Raw genomic sequence first — 16,109 nt, 5'->3', positions numbered from 1 at the left:
CTTCCCATAATCAGGAGGATAGCTATATGTTTTTCTTTGGGATCACCTTCTTATTTAGCTTCTTTAGGAGATCAAATTATAGACTCACTGACCTTTATCATAGAAACTACTCATTAAGCTAAGAGATAAATAAATGGTTATCTAGGATATTCGTAGCTACACGAAAGTGTGCTTGGTGGATCTACTATCAAACATGATTAGCTGGGAGGGCAAAAGAGAAGAGATTCCTTCCTTTTTACAATCACACATAGCAATAGTCCTTTAGGAAAGTAAGAGTATTCTATGTGAATTCTGTCAAATTTTCAAATAAAAACTCAAAAGAAGCCAGATGGTAATGGTGCACATCTTAAATCCCAGCACTCAGAAGGCAGAAGCAGGTGAATCTCCGCAATTTTAAGGCAACCCTGATCTATAGAGAGAGTTCGAGGACAGCCAAGGCTGTTACATGGAGAAACCTCATCTCAAAAAAACTAAGAAAAAAGAAAGAAACTCAAAAGAATCATATATGTTCTTAATATATCATGATCTGTAGTGAAATATACATTTAGAGTTTAATTTTTTAAATAATTAGTTTATGATTTGTTATTGAGTGTCCACACAATGATTTCATTTATATAGCTATTTGAAATTAATCCTTGTAACTAATTTTAATTGCAAAAATAAAAAGATTTTTTTTCTCTCTTTTGCTAGCATACTTCTTTTTCACAACTTCCTCTACCTGAAAATTGCTCTCACCTTGCTTTCAGGTATTGAGTGTTATTTTTGAATCAGCTATACCTCTGCACTTCTATTTTAATAGGTTCTCACAAGATTTAAATTACCTTTAGTAAGTCATGCTGATAAAGACTTACACAGGTGCCTCTTTTTGTTCTCTGAAATATTCTTCTTCACAAAGCCTGCCATTACCGTTGTTGCAGATGACGTTCAGACCAGAGCATGAGAGATGAGTTGAGAGCCTATGCTGCAGTATGCATGGATTGCTGTGAAGGCTGGCTTAGGAACATTGCAGTCTCCCAAGGGGTGTCAGAGGCATAATATTAATACTGCTTTTCAATGTCTTTACAACTGGTTGAAGAAGAGTAACTTTTTATTAAGGAACCAAGTGTGTGTTAATACCTTATAGTTAAACAATAAAAATTATTGAGGTTTCATACTGAACAATTAATTAGGTCTTGAGTCTCTTACCGTGTGGATGGCCTTGCCTCTGGACCTATGTCACATGACACTGGGGGATATAGTAAGTAATTTATGAGTTTATGAGTATAGGTGGAGACTGCCTGTTCATTTCCCGGCCACCTAGACCCAAATAATTGCATCACTGCTTGACCTATTAGCTCAGATTTCTTATTAACTGACTCTTACATCTTAAATTAACCCATTTCTATTATTTTGCATATTGCCACAAGGCTGTGGCTTACCATGTAAAGTTCTAGTATGTCTTTCTCCTTTGGCAGCTACATGGCATCTCCCTGACTCTGCCTTCTTTTCTCCTCTATCTTTGCTTGGAATTCCCACCTTGTCCTATTCTGTCCTGTCATAGTTACAAAGCAGCTTCCTTTTTTAGCAATGGTAATAGAATATATTCACAGCATACAGAGGGGAATCCCACATCACCTTCCTTTGTAATAAGGCCATTTGTTTCTCGGCCTCCAGGCATCTCAGACCCGAAATAATCACAAAGAAACTATATTATTTAAAACACTGTTTGGCCCATTAGCCCTAGCTTCTTATTGGCTAACATTTATAGCTTAATTTAACCCATTTATGGTAATATGTGCATTGCCATATGGCGAGTAAAGTTCTCAGCATCATCTGTCTCTGGTGAAGCTACATGACTTCTCTCTAACTCCTCCTTCTTTCTCCCAGCCTTCAGTTTAGTTTTCCCTGCCTACCTCTATTCTGTGCACAGGCCCAAGACAGGTTCTTTATTAACGAGTAGTATTCACAGTATACAGAGGGGAATCCCACATCAACCTCCTGTTTTCTGTCTAAATAAAAAGGAAGGTTTTAATTTTAATATAGCAAAATTACTATATATAGTGTATATATATAGTATATAGTGTATATATATCAGGTATCAAGGAAGAATTACAGTTACAATATTTATATCTACTTTATATTTTATCATAACTAAGGAAAACTATAATTATAGCTATTTTTAACTCCGTCAAAGACCCCAGAAGGATATAATATTACCTATGTTAACAAGAAGTGCATTGTAAACAATTTCCAAAATTTACAGAGAGATCTTGCTGCCTGGACAGTCACCCAAAGTTTTTCCAGATTGTTTCAGCTTCCATCTTCAGCCTACTGGCCCATAGTGTCTGGCAGACTTTTCCATGAAGCAGGAAATAACTCATTGTTGTAGTTTTAATGCAATATGCAATTTAAGTGGAAGATCGGGTAACAATTAAAGGTATTAAAGTGTTCTAAAATATTTGAGGGTAATGAAGCTGTGAAATTCTGATGTTGCTCACAATGTGAGGCTAGTTTCCTTGAGATGTGACAGACACCACACACATATTACAATTATGGCTGTATTTCATTCTCTCTTGCTGTCAGAAAAGAAAAATGTAGGGGTTCTTATCAAGAGTAAGTAAAGATACTTCTGGGTATGAATAAGTTCAATGCCATTTCAAGATAAGATGCAACCAATTCATCTTCACACCATAAATTCTACTTGTTCAGAACTCTGGCTGAATTTTCTAGTCTTCAATCAAAAATGAACTTGGGACTTTTTGTGACACCAACCCCAGAGCACCATGTAATAGAAATATAAAAGTGTTCACCTAATGCTAAAACTAAAGAATAAAATTTTAAACTGAATTCATATGATGTCTAATGTTAAGGCATAGTGAGAAAACTTGCTAAATATAACATTATAGTTTTTTCAAATAGGATGTGTACCTTTAATAGTCAATTTGAGTGGATTAAAGAATGAACTGGAGATGGATAAAGCATACTTCTGTGTTTCCCATAAAGGCATTTTCAGAGACAATTGAATAATAAGGGCTATAATCTAACAATGGATTTATAACTTGAAGTAGTTGTGTAGCCCAGTTGGAGAAAGTATATCAGTAAGAAAACATGCCCTCCATGACAATGTCTTAAACTGATGGTGACATAACTTGCTCTGCTTCCTAGCTGCCATGATGTGATTTGCTCTGCTGCACCATGGGGTCTCAAATACAGTGGGCTGATACCTTTCCAATCATCAGACAAAGAAATACTTTCATCCTTTTAAGTTAATCTCATAGGTCAGGGCAATAAGATAAACAACACGCAAAATTTATTTCAGTAAATTTGATTAAATATACCGCAATAATTTGTCAAAAGTTGTTTTAAAAGAAGGGCAAAATTAATTCAAAAACCTGTTTTGTGTTTTTTATAACCAGTAGTTGCCAGTTTATATAGGAATTTATATATCTAGAATAAATGCAAGGCTATATAAGAGTTTTGTATCTGGATTATGTATACAAATGCAACATTCCATGTTCACATATTCTCTGCTTTTTGACCAGTTATTGATTTATACAATAGCCTTATGCTACAAAAAAATAGCTTGCTTTGATGAAGAGTGAAAGCTACACTCTCTGTGTATATAAGAATAAAGAATAAATAGAATACAGTTAGAAAACAGTTTGATTTAGAACGTGGCAGAGCTTCTTTCTAGAGTGTAGGACATCTCCAAACAAAGGAATTTGACTGTTATAGGTAAAGATTACCTCCTACTGAGTGAGCGTTAAGTCCAATTAGAAACCTATGGGTTACCCCGAGACGTAACTACCATGATTGCCCCATTGCAGATTTATTTTCATTTCCAGTATTTACACCTGGGTATGATTATGACTTGCTTTTCTCCCTTTGCTGTTTGCATAGCACCTTTCAATGCTAAGATAATTGGTCAAATTTTCCAAGTCCTGTGTTCAGTGTGCCTTAAGCAATAGGGTCTTAAGTTCTAGTGGACAATAAAAAGCAATGATTGCAGGACTTGATAATACAGTATATCAATTTTAAGGCTAATTACTTTGTGCTACATTCTCAAAAAATGCAGGAGTTGTTGTTTGGTTGAAATGATAAGAGTACTGTAATCTACAAAGCAAAGGACTTTAATTAAAATATAATAAACTTTCTGAAGAATAGTTTTTTTAAACATTTTAAATAGCACTTGTGTATAGGAAAGCATGATATTTGATATCTGACAACAGAAATATTCTAATGCAACAGAATTGTGTAACATTTTGTGTTCTGGGACGTTGGTGGATACTTCAGCTAATTTCAAGAAAATAATAGTGTTTTAACTCAAAAGGACACATACAATGATTGTACAAATGAATTTTTAAGAAAACATGAAACATTAAGTGATTATAGAAATTATAAATGTCATTATTATATTAATTACATAATTCTGTTTCATCAGGGAATGATACTGTGCATCTATAATCCTAACAGTGGAGATGGTAAAGTAGGAGGATACCAACCTCTGAGGCAAGCCAGGACTATGTAGCAATTCACAGCTAAGGAAAAAGACAATTCCATCAATTAAAAAGTACTCTATATTAAAGTAATAATTTAATAACTTAAGAAATGTTATCTTGCATTGTAGACAATCCTGATCAAAACTGACTTTGAAACTTTGTGGTCTGTTTTTCAACATATCACTGCTTTCCAGTAAAAATGCAATATATACAGATGTTGACAGTTAATGGATCTGTATTTCTCTAGCATGTCAACATTCAAACAGTTTTGGATAAACTGAACTACTCTATTCCATTAAGAACATTATTAGCAGCAGAAGCAAGTGGACAGTTTTGAAAAGTCACTTGGCTAGAATAGGAAAATTGTGTCATTCTGTAATTTTATGCTTAAATACATAAAAATAATTAACATTTCCCAACCAAAATAGAAGGCCATTTCTAGAAGAGGATGCTATATTTACAATTTAATTGCTAATGGCATCGATAAAGTATCTCATACCCACATCATATATTATTAAAGAGAATAAGAAACAGTTTAAACCATGAATATGACAAGGAACATACTTGCATTGATATTTTTAAAAGGTCTAAGAAAGCAAAAATTCTTGCAAAGCATGCACTAACAAAGTATTTTTATGAAAGGAAGAACATGCAGTTGATTATCCAATATCAAGTTATTACAGAAAACATACATGCAAGTGACATTACACAAACTTAAAAGGTTGTGTTTATTTATTTATGAATATGTAAAAATAAACATTAGAGAAAAAGAGGCCATGAATTTGAAAAATAGCAAGGGACATTACATAGGGGTGTTTTGATGGAGAAAAGAGAAAGAAAGGATGACAAAATCATAATTTCCAAAAAAATTGTTAAAAAGTAAAGCACAACTTTAAAATGATCCTCCATTCCACAATGTCTAAACAAAAACAAAGGCAAATGCAAGGATTGGAAAAGATAAGACATCAGTGGTCCCTCTTATTCTCCATGTTACTATAATGAAATGGAAAATTTCCATTTATAAATAATAACTCAATGTTTACCATGCAACCAAGCATTCCACATCTATGAAAATAACTAAATGTCCCCAAAGTATCTACACACACACACACACACACACACACACACACACACATATATATACATATATATATAGTAATTTAATATAAATAAATAAATCAAGCATCACATTTGGGAATCACAAGTACTTCTATTTCTTTCATGAGTAGAGCTTAAAAAATATAATAGTCAACATGAAATTAGCTTATTTTTCTACATACTAGCTGAAGAACATGTATTAAATGTATTGAAAAGATTCTTATTAAACTTGTTACTCTCCCATTACCTATTTACATTGTTTTATGTAACCTCCACTAATATATTAGGTTTCAACTAAATGCTAGGACAGAAAGAAACTTGTAATAAATTTTTCTTAGAGTCATTTTTATGTATCAGAAGAATGATTGATAAGTGCTCATATGTTTTATGATTAGCTCTATGAGTCACACCAGTAACAAGAGCAAACAGCTGGAGCTTGTGAGCTCCCAGCTGGTAATCACTGAACAAAATGGTAGATATCATTTGAGTCTTTGTGGTGATGGCAGACTGGCTGCAAGAATTTACTGTTATGCCCCTAGGAAGTACTCTTTTCATATATTTAAATAGGTCCAGTATTATAATTCTCTAACTGGCAGCTGGATATCACTCTTTCTTGGTTATTGTTTGCTTGTTTCTGTTTTTCAAAGCAGGGTTTTTCTGTATAGCTCTGGTTGTTTGGAGTACAATCTGTAGACCAAGCTGGCCTCAGACTCAGGGACCTATCTGCCTTTGCCTCCCATGTGCTGTATTAAAGGTGTGCACCAAACCCGCTGGGCTAGACACCACTCTTAAGTGATGCATTACATAGCATTTTATTTAGCATTATTCAGAGTAGCAGTTAACTCTGTACATTGTTGTTTGTTTAAACTAAACCTAAGTGTGTTTTGTGCATTGAAGATATACTAAATATTTATTTCCTTATTCATTTAAGTATTCTTGAAAACTGGAACAGAGACAAAAGTTCTGTTTTTCTTTTTACCAACAGAACTTTAATCTTGTTTGTCATCTACTTATTTTCAAAATATCAACAACTGAATCAACATTCCTGTCATTCCATTATATCACACTTTACTATTAATTGCTAATGATCAGATTTCCATCAAAATAATAATTTTAGAATTGTTATTTTAATAGAGAACTGGAAACATTAAACCACAATGAACGGAATATCCAGCAGATGATAATTGTACTTGCAATTTTAGAGAGTTGATGCAGTAATTACTTTTTATTATGTAAAATAAATATAAAATTATAGAGTGTATGAGCACAGGCATCCTGTAGTAGTTGAAACTATTGTTCCCAGAAGACAGATTTTTACACAAAATCACAGTGCCAGGTATAGGATAATTTCTTAAGAAGTGTTGTCTCAAGTGCCTGAGAGACACTCAAAACAGTGCAGACTTTTCCCATTATTCTTGGTTATGAACCAGAACTAGATGGTAAGGTAGTTTTACTTAAAACAAACATATGCATTAGATATAACACAAAAAGAAATCAAGATGGACATGAGGTGGAAGTTCATTCCTGGGTGGGTAACATTTATAATACTGGAAACCTCTAAAAAAGCTTCTGGGGAAGAAAAAAATCGTCAATGCAATTTCCCATTTGACTACTTTGTGTTCAAGGATGGCAACATGGAAGGCAAGATGCATTCAACCACCGTAATAGTGGCATGACTGTTATAGGTATAACAAATTGCTTTCTAGGCTATTTCATGGGAGTAAACATATGCTCAGTACTGAAAATTTGGTAAAAGGCCAATGTCTGGAGAGATCCTTAGAGGACAATGTGTTTTTGCTGGTTTTGTTACAATAATGGGTACCAAAATCTCTTCCTAAAAGTTTATATTTATACTTATACATTAAGATCATTTTCCGCCTAGGTCAGAGAAGATTCTTGAAGAGAAAAGCAACTAATGTAGAGAGTTACAGCAGGTCAAAGTGTTGGGTGCTCAACCATAAGTGGGATAGCTATATCACCTCTAGCAAAGCTCAGAAAACAACAGTAGAAAATAGAAAAGTCAAAGGATAAGGAAAAGATATGAATATGAATGAGAACTTAAAATATGAACACCCAATAGATGTGCACAAGACCTGATACAAAGAAAGCAAAACAATACAAACAACAAACAGGGATGCCAGAGATGGCTAGCGGGGAATAAGGAGTTCAGCAAGAGTGGGAATGGGATAAGAGAGGGCAATGCAGGGTAAATGCTGGAGACAGATGCTGGAATTTTACCTGGGCTGTGCAGTTGGGAACAAACAAGAGACCTCCATACAACACCACAGGGAGAATATTAAATAGTCCTTGCTATTATCATCCTGCACGAAAAAAAGTCATACAGTCATTTATCAAATAAGGAAACACATGGTAAACAAAATGACGACTGTTAATTGGATGCCTTACAAAACCGCTTACACTAAAATGCACTTCTAGATATGGAGTGAGAAAATTAAAAAGAGAAGCCACCAGCATCTTTATGTTCTTTTCCTCCTCACCTCTGTCCTATTGTACTTTAGGTTCAATGATACTTCTTTTATAAGAAGATTCTGGATATTACTGTATGAAAAAGCAAGCCCACATAGACTGGTACTCAGTTAATGAGCAACTGCCATATAAATACTTAGTAAGCGTGTATAACAGACATTCTAGTTGGATATCCAAGCTTGGTTTCCAAAGGATTCCTTTGCAGATGAAATACCTGAAAGCTTGCCTTATTTTTTTCTCCACTGTAGTTCAGAAAGACTAGAGGGATAGAGGGATAATGGCAGAATTTGATACAGTAAGTCAAGTCCACAGTCCCTTGAATGTTTCTGGGAGAAAAGGCATTTCTAGCTGGAGAAGAGATGTAAGGTATTTGTAAACATCTTTCCATCTTCTAAGCACATGATGTTTCAACTGTTCTGGAAGGTAAAGTGGAAATATTAAAAATGTTGGCATTTAAAGCTTAAGAGATGATGTGAACTAACAACGCATTACTGAGCAGCTACCCAACACTAATGCTATTTTTAAGAGTTTTGACCTAGCAAAATAAATGTAAAGCACTGGCATTTACATATCATGTTTCTTGTAGTTAAAATAGTTTCAATTGCTACTTCTTAATTTTTCATTTTAGAGGAATGAATTTGATTCACCAACTTAAATGTCTTCTTCTAGTTCCAGGTACTATAAATTATGAAATTGTCATATCAACAAAATTTGCTTTTTGAAGTATTGTGAAAAAATTCTTTTTTATTTTTCCATCTATAATTTGCCTATTTCATTTTTTCTGGACTTTGTGATTCTCTGTTGATTTAAGTCCAGAGAACTTAGAGCCAATATATCTCTATTATTAGTCCAATCTGAAGTTAGATTTCTATTCATTAGACCTAGATCAGTATTATTTAGGGGACATTAAGTAAGATATTTGATATCATATAATTTATTTAATATTTTCAAAGAGCACTTGACAATGCACTGGCTGCTCTGAAAGGCTTCCCTGGATCAAACCATTATAATTTAGCAGTTCAGACCTTCTGTTCATCATAATGACCACTATCATTCATTTTACTTCTGGCAGATAGTGTTGAAATTTGACCTCCTCCACCTTAGAATACAGTTATCATCATTAAAATAAGTGAAGCCTTTTCAAAGCAAGGACTTCTCTATCATACTCCTACTTCAAGAGAGAATAATAATATATTGATGCTTCAAATATAACAGGTTTTTTCTTCATTAATATATTCCTCAAGTCTTTCTTATCTTCTCAGAACTTGGAGATCCTAATGAAGGACAATGTGATTGTACAAGGGATTTCAAGTAATAAATTAGCTGCAACAATCTCCTTTTGACATTTACCCACATTTTATTGTAAAGATATTGTGAATCTTTGGTAAGAAAGTTCCCATTTTTTAATTCAACATGATCTAAACACCAAAGATTCCGCATGCTTTAGACCAGAGTGCCCTAGATGATCAAACTTTTGACATCCAAGGAACCAGAGAACTTCTTATGACCCCGTTAGCATCATAGTGACCTCAGAGTTCACTGTGTGGCCTGTTAGTCTGCTCCAGTATTTCCAGAATTTCCCAAAAGTTGGGGGATTTGTTTCTAGTGGAATCTGAAATATATATGGGTATTTGATTTTTATATCTGAGATATTCATCTCAAAGAAAGACTCAGAACATATATTTGTGTATTTCCTTTGATTCCTTTAGGCCCCAAATCAGAGACTGAGTTTACTGTATCTGAGTTTGGTATGTGACCACCAGAAGAGTCATAAAATTACTTATTTTAAATGTGAATGTCTATGGTTAATATGATAAAACTACTATACAATACTATCAAAATAATTGAATATTAGTTTTAATTAGCTTATAAATCATAAAAATGAAGCAGTAAAAATTACATTCAATTTTAACAGTGAGAATTATCCAAAGAAGTAAAATAGTTATTGTAGCCTCGGGTTTGACAATCAGAAACCTACTTTTAGAGTAATACATCTTTAAAAATTTTATTCCACATAAAAGGAAAAGAAACATTTACTCATTTCCATGAACACAGGATAACATTTATCACAGTAGATGATTTTAGAAAAAAAAAGTTATCTCAAATGTCTGAAAGATGAATTTATTAAAATGGACACCACAGGAGAGAATATAATGTTAAAAACATGAAGATTTTTTGATATGTCAAATAGTAAATTAGATATTTCATGCACAGGGCACACATCAAAAAGCTAGAATATTTTGTAGACTTTATCATATCCTCCCTGCACCTAAAAAAGTATTAAAGAGTTATTCTGCACAACTGACAAAGAATTGACATTTAGAATCATCCGTGTTATTGCTTCAAACAGAATTCATCTGTTAAGAGAGTTTCACATCCTAGGGGACAACAAAGAGCTCATGTCTGGATAACTTAGAAACAAAAACAAAATGGTTGATCAGAAAATACAAAAAAAAAATTGCTATATAAATCACCTTAGTGCAAACATCACCATTATCAACAGTGTCACTGGCCTTGTTTTTCAAACAAGGCATTGTAACTGATCTTGGGATTTTCAAAGATCTTGTGATATTATCTTGTTTCTAAGTTCACAGAAAAAAAATTGACAAATAAATGGTCGGGATCAAGACTTAGAAACTACTGTGAAAAGTCTTAGGCTTAGTTGAAGTCTAGTCTTTGAGCCATTCAGTTTGTCTCTTCTCTCTGGGGTTGGCTTTCTGTTGCTGGGTTGGTATATGCAATATTCAAGCCCTGAATTTACTGGAATTCTCTTTCACTAATATGCTCTGGTCTTTAAATCCTATAGCAGTTTCATTCACGCTTAATAAAGCAAGGACAGTAAATATAAAACGTTCTGAGAAGCATGTTTACTGGTTTACAACACCATATGTGGATCGGAACTCCTTAGACCAAAATAGTAGTTTTAACTATTTTGACATTAAATAAACAGCTTATCCTAAGTCTCAGTATGTCTTTTTAGTGAATTTTTTTTTGTTTCAGAAAGGCTTTCATTAACTATGTTTTCAGAAAGAATCAAATAACTTTTTGCATATAAAAGTGAAGTGTTAGAAAAGAAAGAGAAGATGAAGTTGAGATGGAGTAGTTTTGGGATACATCTTTGTGGAAGCTGGATGGAATGGAGATGGTTATTATCAAGACACACTGTTACATATCTAAAAATTAAAAAGAATGTTAAAATGCTCTGAATCCGTACATTTCTTTCAGTATGATGGCCATTTTCATATTAATTTTACCAATGCTCATGAGCAGTTCTTCCATTTTCTAGTGTCTTCCTCAGTCTCTTTCTTCAAAGACTGATATTTTAACTCTAGAGGTATTTCACATCAGTGGCTAGTTTTATTTCTAAATATTTTTTCTTAGGCAATTGGGGAAGGCAGTGTTTTCATGACCTTTCTTACAGTTCTTGTGGCTAGTATATAGACAGACTATTGGGTTCTCTGAGTTTTTCATAACTTCAATGGTGATCATTTCTCAAATTTCTAGTGGATTTTTTCTTACGGCTGTCATAATAGAGTTCAGGCAAAGTAAAGCTAATGAGCACACGGTTCTATTTAAATCTGGAGAAATATATATGGTTTCCTCATAGCTCTGTTTGCAACATTAATTATAAATTATATTGCTGTACCTAAAATTATAACACAACTTTCAAAACAATAAGATTCTTTTTTTATCTGCAACAAGGTATACTTATCCTTTCCCTTTTCCTAATTGTATAAATTTAATGTCCTTTCCGGCCTTATTGCTACAGCTCAGGCTTCAATCACTTTATTGAAACTGAGTGAGAGTAGTGGTCAGATTGTTTTCAGGTTTTCTCCATTTAAAATAATGCATACTGGATTTGCCTTCAATATGTTGAGGTATGTTGCTTCCAATCTTCTTTTCTCCAGAACTTTTATTATGAAGGCATGCTGGATTTTGTCAAAGGCCCTATTGAAATGACCGTGTGATTTTTGTCATTGAGTTCATTTAATACATTTATTGACTTGCATTTTTTCAATATCTCTTGGATAAAACCACTTTGAATGTTGTGGGTAATATTTTTAATATATTTCTGCATTTGAATTGTATATATTTTATTAAGAATCTTTTGTATTCTAACCAGCTTTTCTTAACTTGAAATAACCCATCTACCTTTTGCCTCTGGGCTTTTACCTTTCTCTATTTCGGTATATCTTTTCTTTACTTCGTATTCCATATCTGGCTGTGTGGCTGGCTGACCTCAGCATGTTCCTCTTTTACTCTGTTTTTGATTCCTCCCTCTTTCTGTTTGACAGCCCCAGCTATTCTCTCTCCTGCCTAACTATTGGCCATCCAGCTCTTTATTAAATTAATCGGGTGTTTTAGACACGTTAAAGTAAGACAGCTTTATAGAGTTAACCAAATGCAACATAAAAGAATGCAACACATCTTTACACCATTAAAATATATTCTGCAGCATAAACAAACATAACACATCTTCAAATAATATTCCATATTTCCATTAGGAATGGTTGCCTGAGGCATTTGTTGTTATGTCAGTTTTTACCTGGTTTTGATATTAGTGTCATACTAGCTTGTAGAAGGAGATTGGAGGTGTTCATTCTTTCTTTTATTCTTTCTCTCATTCTTTCTTTTTTTTCTGTCTATCTTTCATTTTAACAATTTAAGGATTTGATGCAGTTCTTATTTAAAAAATCTGGTAGAAACCTGCCCTGAAATCACCTGGGTTTCGGATTTTTATTACTCTTTAAATTTTTTTTATCTACTATAGTTTTGTTTTATCTAATTATTTCTTATTGGATTAATCTGAGTGGTTCACTATTCTATAAATTCATGCATTTCTTTTAGATTTTTCTAACTTCATGGGGTACAAGTTTGTAAAGTATTCCCTTATAATGTTCTGAACTTAATGTCAACTGTTGTAATGTTTTCCTGTTCTTTTTTGGTTCTCATAGGTTTTCTTTTTTTTTTTTATCTCTTCCATTTTTTGTTGATGAACATGTCTGTCTTTTCATATAACAAATGATTAAATTAGTTGATTCCTTGTATTGTTTCTTTTGCTTATATTTAATTCATTGCTGTGCTGGTCTTTGTTATTTCTTTGCATCTATTAAATTTATTTTTTCTTGCTTGCTTTTCCAAATTTTTAAGTCATTTTTTGTGCTCTTTATAATTTTTTTTGATTTTTCGAGACAGGGTTTCTCCATAGCTTTTTTGTTCCTGTCCTGGACTAGCTCTTGTAGACCAGGCTGGCCTCGAACTCACAGAGATCCACTTGCCTCTGCCTCCCGAGTGCTGGGATTAAAGGTGTGCGCCACCACCGCCCGGCTAAATTTTTAATATAGACAGTTAATGCCAAAAATTTCCCTCTTAAGACTATTTTAACATGCCTCAAGTTTTAATTTGCTGTGTTTTCATTTCATTGTGGAATTTAAAAAATTTCTGTCTTGATTCCTCTTTGATCTGTCCATCATTCTGCAATGCACTGGTTAACTAATAGCCCAAGGTCAGTGACCCTTCCTTGGATGTTACAGCCATAAGAGGATTATTTTTTCCACAAACATTTTCTTACCATCATGTGGTAGACTAATTTATCAAGGGCTTTAAATAGGGATAATCTTACCTCATAAGATAACTTTATCTTACTATAGAAGATAGAAGTTGTGATAGATGAAATACTAACGTGTGATACGTGTGGCCGGCTTTCCTAAAGCGGTGGACATAGCTTTCAGAAATATGAACAACATGCTGTAGGACAGCATCCGTTCTTCATGGTGAGAACCATATATGCAAGCAAACAGACCATGGTGGCTAAGCTCATCCTTTCACCTCCATGCGGACTCATCTACAGCCCAAAAACTCAGTTAGTGACCATAACATTTCTCCTAATAACTCATAAACTAATGGTCATTAGCTTATAATTTTTTTATATCATTGAGTTTTATTTTACCTATTTTTTCAGGAAATGAATAAACAAATAATCTATACTTTAATTTGCTCAATAACTCATACTAATGGCTGACAAAAACATTAGCGGCCATAGAAAGTAAACCTGACTATCTATATCTAATAAATTCAGAGAAGTATTCATAATTTTCTCGTAGCTCTGCCCATGACATTGATTATAGCACATATTCCTTGGCTTAAAATGATAACGTTCATATCTTTTAGTCTTTGTTTTAAGCTGGTGTTGGTTTTCTTTGTAAAATGAGTAATTTAATAAAACTTCCACAGTGCTTTCTGGGGGACGAAAGCTTGTAAATTACTTGTGGACACCTTAATCAGAACAGTGTTAGACCTGTCTTTTTTTTTTTTTTTTTCTCACACAGGCATCGGAGCCCTTTTCAAAGTTCATAATTTATGGCTTCTGAACGTATCCCACTCATTCTTTTGTGACCACGTGTTATTGCCACAGATTTCTCCCAGCCTAAGGAACACCACTTTTCCCTAGGTCACAATTAAAGGCCTTTCTTCTCATTGAATACATACTTAGTTCTTAGGGCAAGATAATTGCCTTCCATTCTGTGCTTTAAGAGTGTGTAGTAATTTTCTGTTGATGCATATCCAGCCCTCACAGCTAGGATGATTAAAACAATATGCATCGTTTCCAGTTGAGTAAATCACTGCTGTTCTCACACTGCTGTAGCCCATCTACACTGGTTATTCTGGAAGGCATTAGCAAGCCCCCAACTCCCCTTGCTTTTGATGGAGTTGCACTGGCTTTGCTGCAGAAGACTGAAACCACATAATGGAATAAAAGCGATCTGCCAGAAAACAAACCTCTCTGAAGCTACCTAATGGGCACTGTTTGCAATTGATCATCATTTAGCCTTATTTGTATTATTCATGCCTTTAATATTTATTAATAATTTTGTATAGTGAAAATTAATGCATTTATCACAGATATTCACACACACACACACACACACACACACACACACACACACACATATATGAAAGAAGGTGATGCATCTCATCCATAGCAGCCGTTAGTGAAATCAATGTTTCTCTAGCCCAACCCTCCTACTTCCTTTCACTATTCCCCCTTCCCTCTTCATGGTGGCATTTGTTAGCCAGTATTCCCTCCTCCAGACTAATGTCCTGTATGATTTATTACTCTCGGCATCCCCTCTCTTAGAACTTCCTTTTCTAATACCATAGACCTTTGTCTAGTGTCCTGGTCTCTCTTCATTCTTAAGCCATGTAAATACACACCATGTAAGCGGTTGGAGCTAGGATCTAGGAAGAAGAAAGACACTGGATTATTTTCCTTTCTGAGCCTGGGTTACATAATTTCCAACTACATAAATTTTTCTGAAAATTCTGCAATTTCAGTTTTTGTTGTGGCTGAATAGAATTCCCTGAGGTTTCGTATTAAAATTTCTCTAACCATTCATCCACGATGGACCTCCAGGCTGATTGCTTTTCCTTGTTATCTGATGTGGGAGTGATTTCTTACTAATAAAGAAACTGCCTCGGCCCTCATAGGACAGAAAATTAGGTAGGCGGAGTAGACAGAAGAGAATGCTGGGAAAAAGAAGCTGAGAGGGAGTCGCCATGATGCTCCCACTCCAGACAGACGCAGGTTAAGATCCTCTCTGGTAAGCCAGCTCATGGGCTACACAGAATATTAGAAATGGGTTAGAACAATATGTAAGAGCTAGCCAATAAGAAACTGGACCTAGCCGGGCCAGGCAGTGTTTGAAAGAATACAGTTTCCGTGTAATTATTTCTGGGTATAAACTAGCCATGCGGGCGGCCGGGTGCCGGGGACGCAGCCCCGCCGCTCCTATTTCAACAGTTATCCTGACAGGACCAGCAATAAATGTGACTAGAAACACTCACACCCTAGACCAACACATTCTATGGGCAAACCACTCCCTGGATGGATCCAAAATTAACTCCATAAGGGAACTGGGCCCTTACTTGGATCCTTAGACTTTTGTTCGAGGTAGGAACATATCTTCTTCTCTATTCCCGAAGTACAAGGTCTGACTATTAGCCACACCTGTTGACAATAACCTTGAGAGAACAGACCTTCTGGCC

This window comes from Alexandromys fortis, unplaced genomic scaffold (assembly GCF_014885135.2).
Source record: "Alexandromys fortis isolate MF-2015 unplaced genomic scaffold, M_Fortis_MF-2015_v1.1 scaffold_52, whole genome shotgun sequence".
Lineage (NCBI taxonomy): Eukaryota > Metazoa > Chordata > Mammalia > Rodentia > Cricetidae > Alexandromys > Alexandromys fortis.
Note: the sequence above shows the minus strand (reverse complement) of the source record.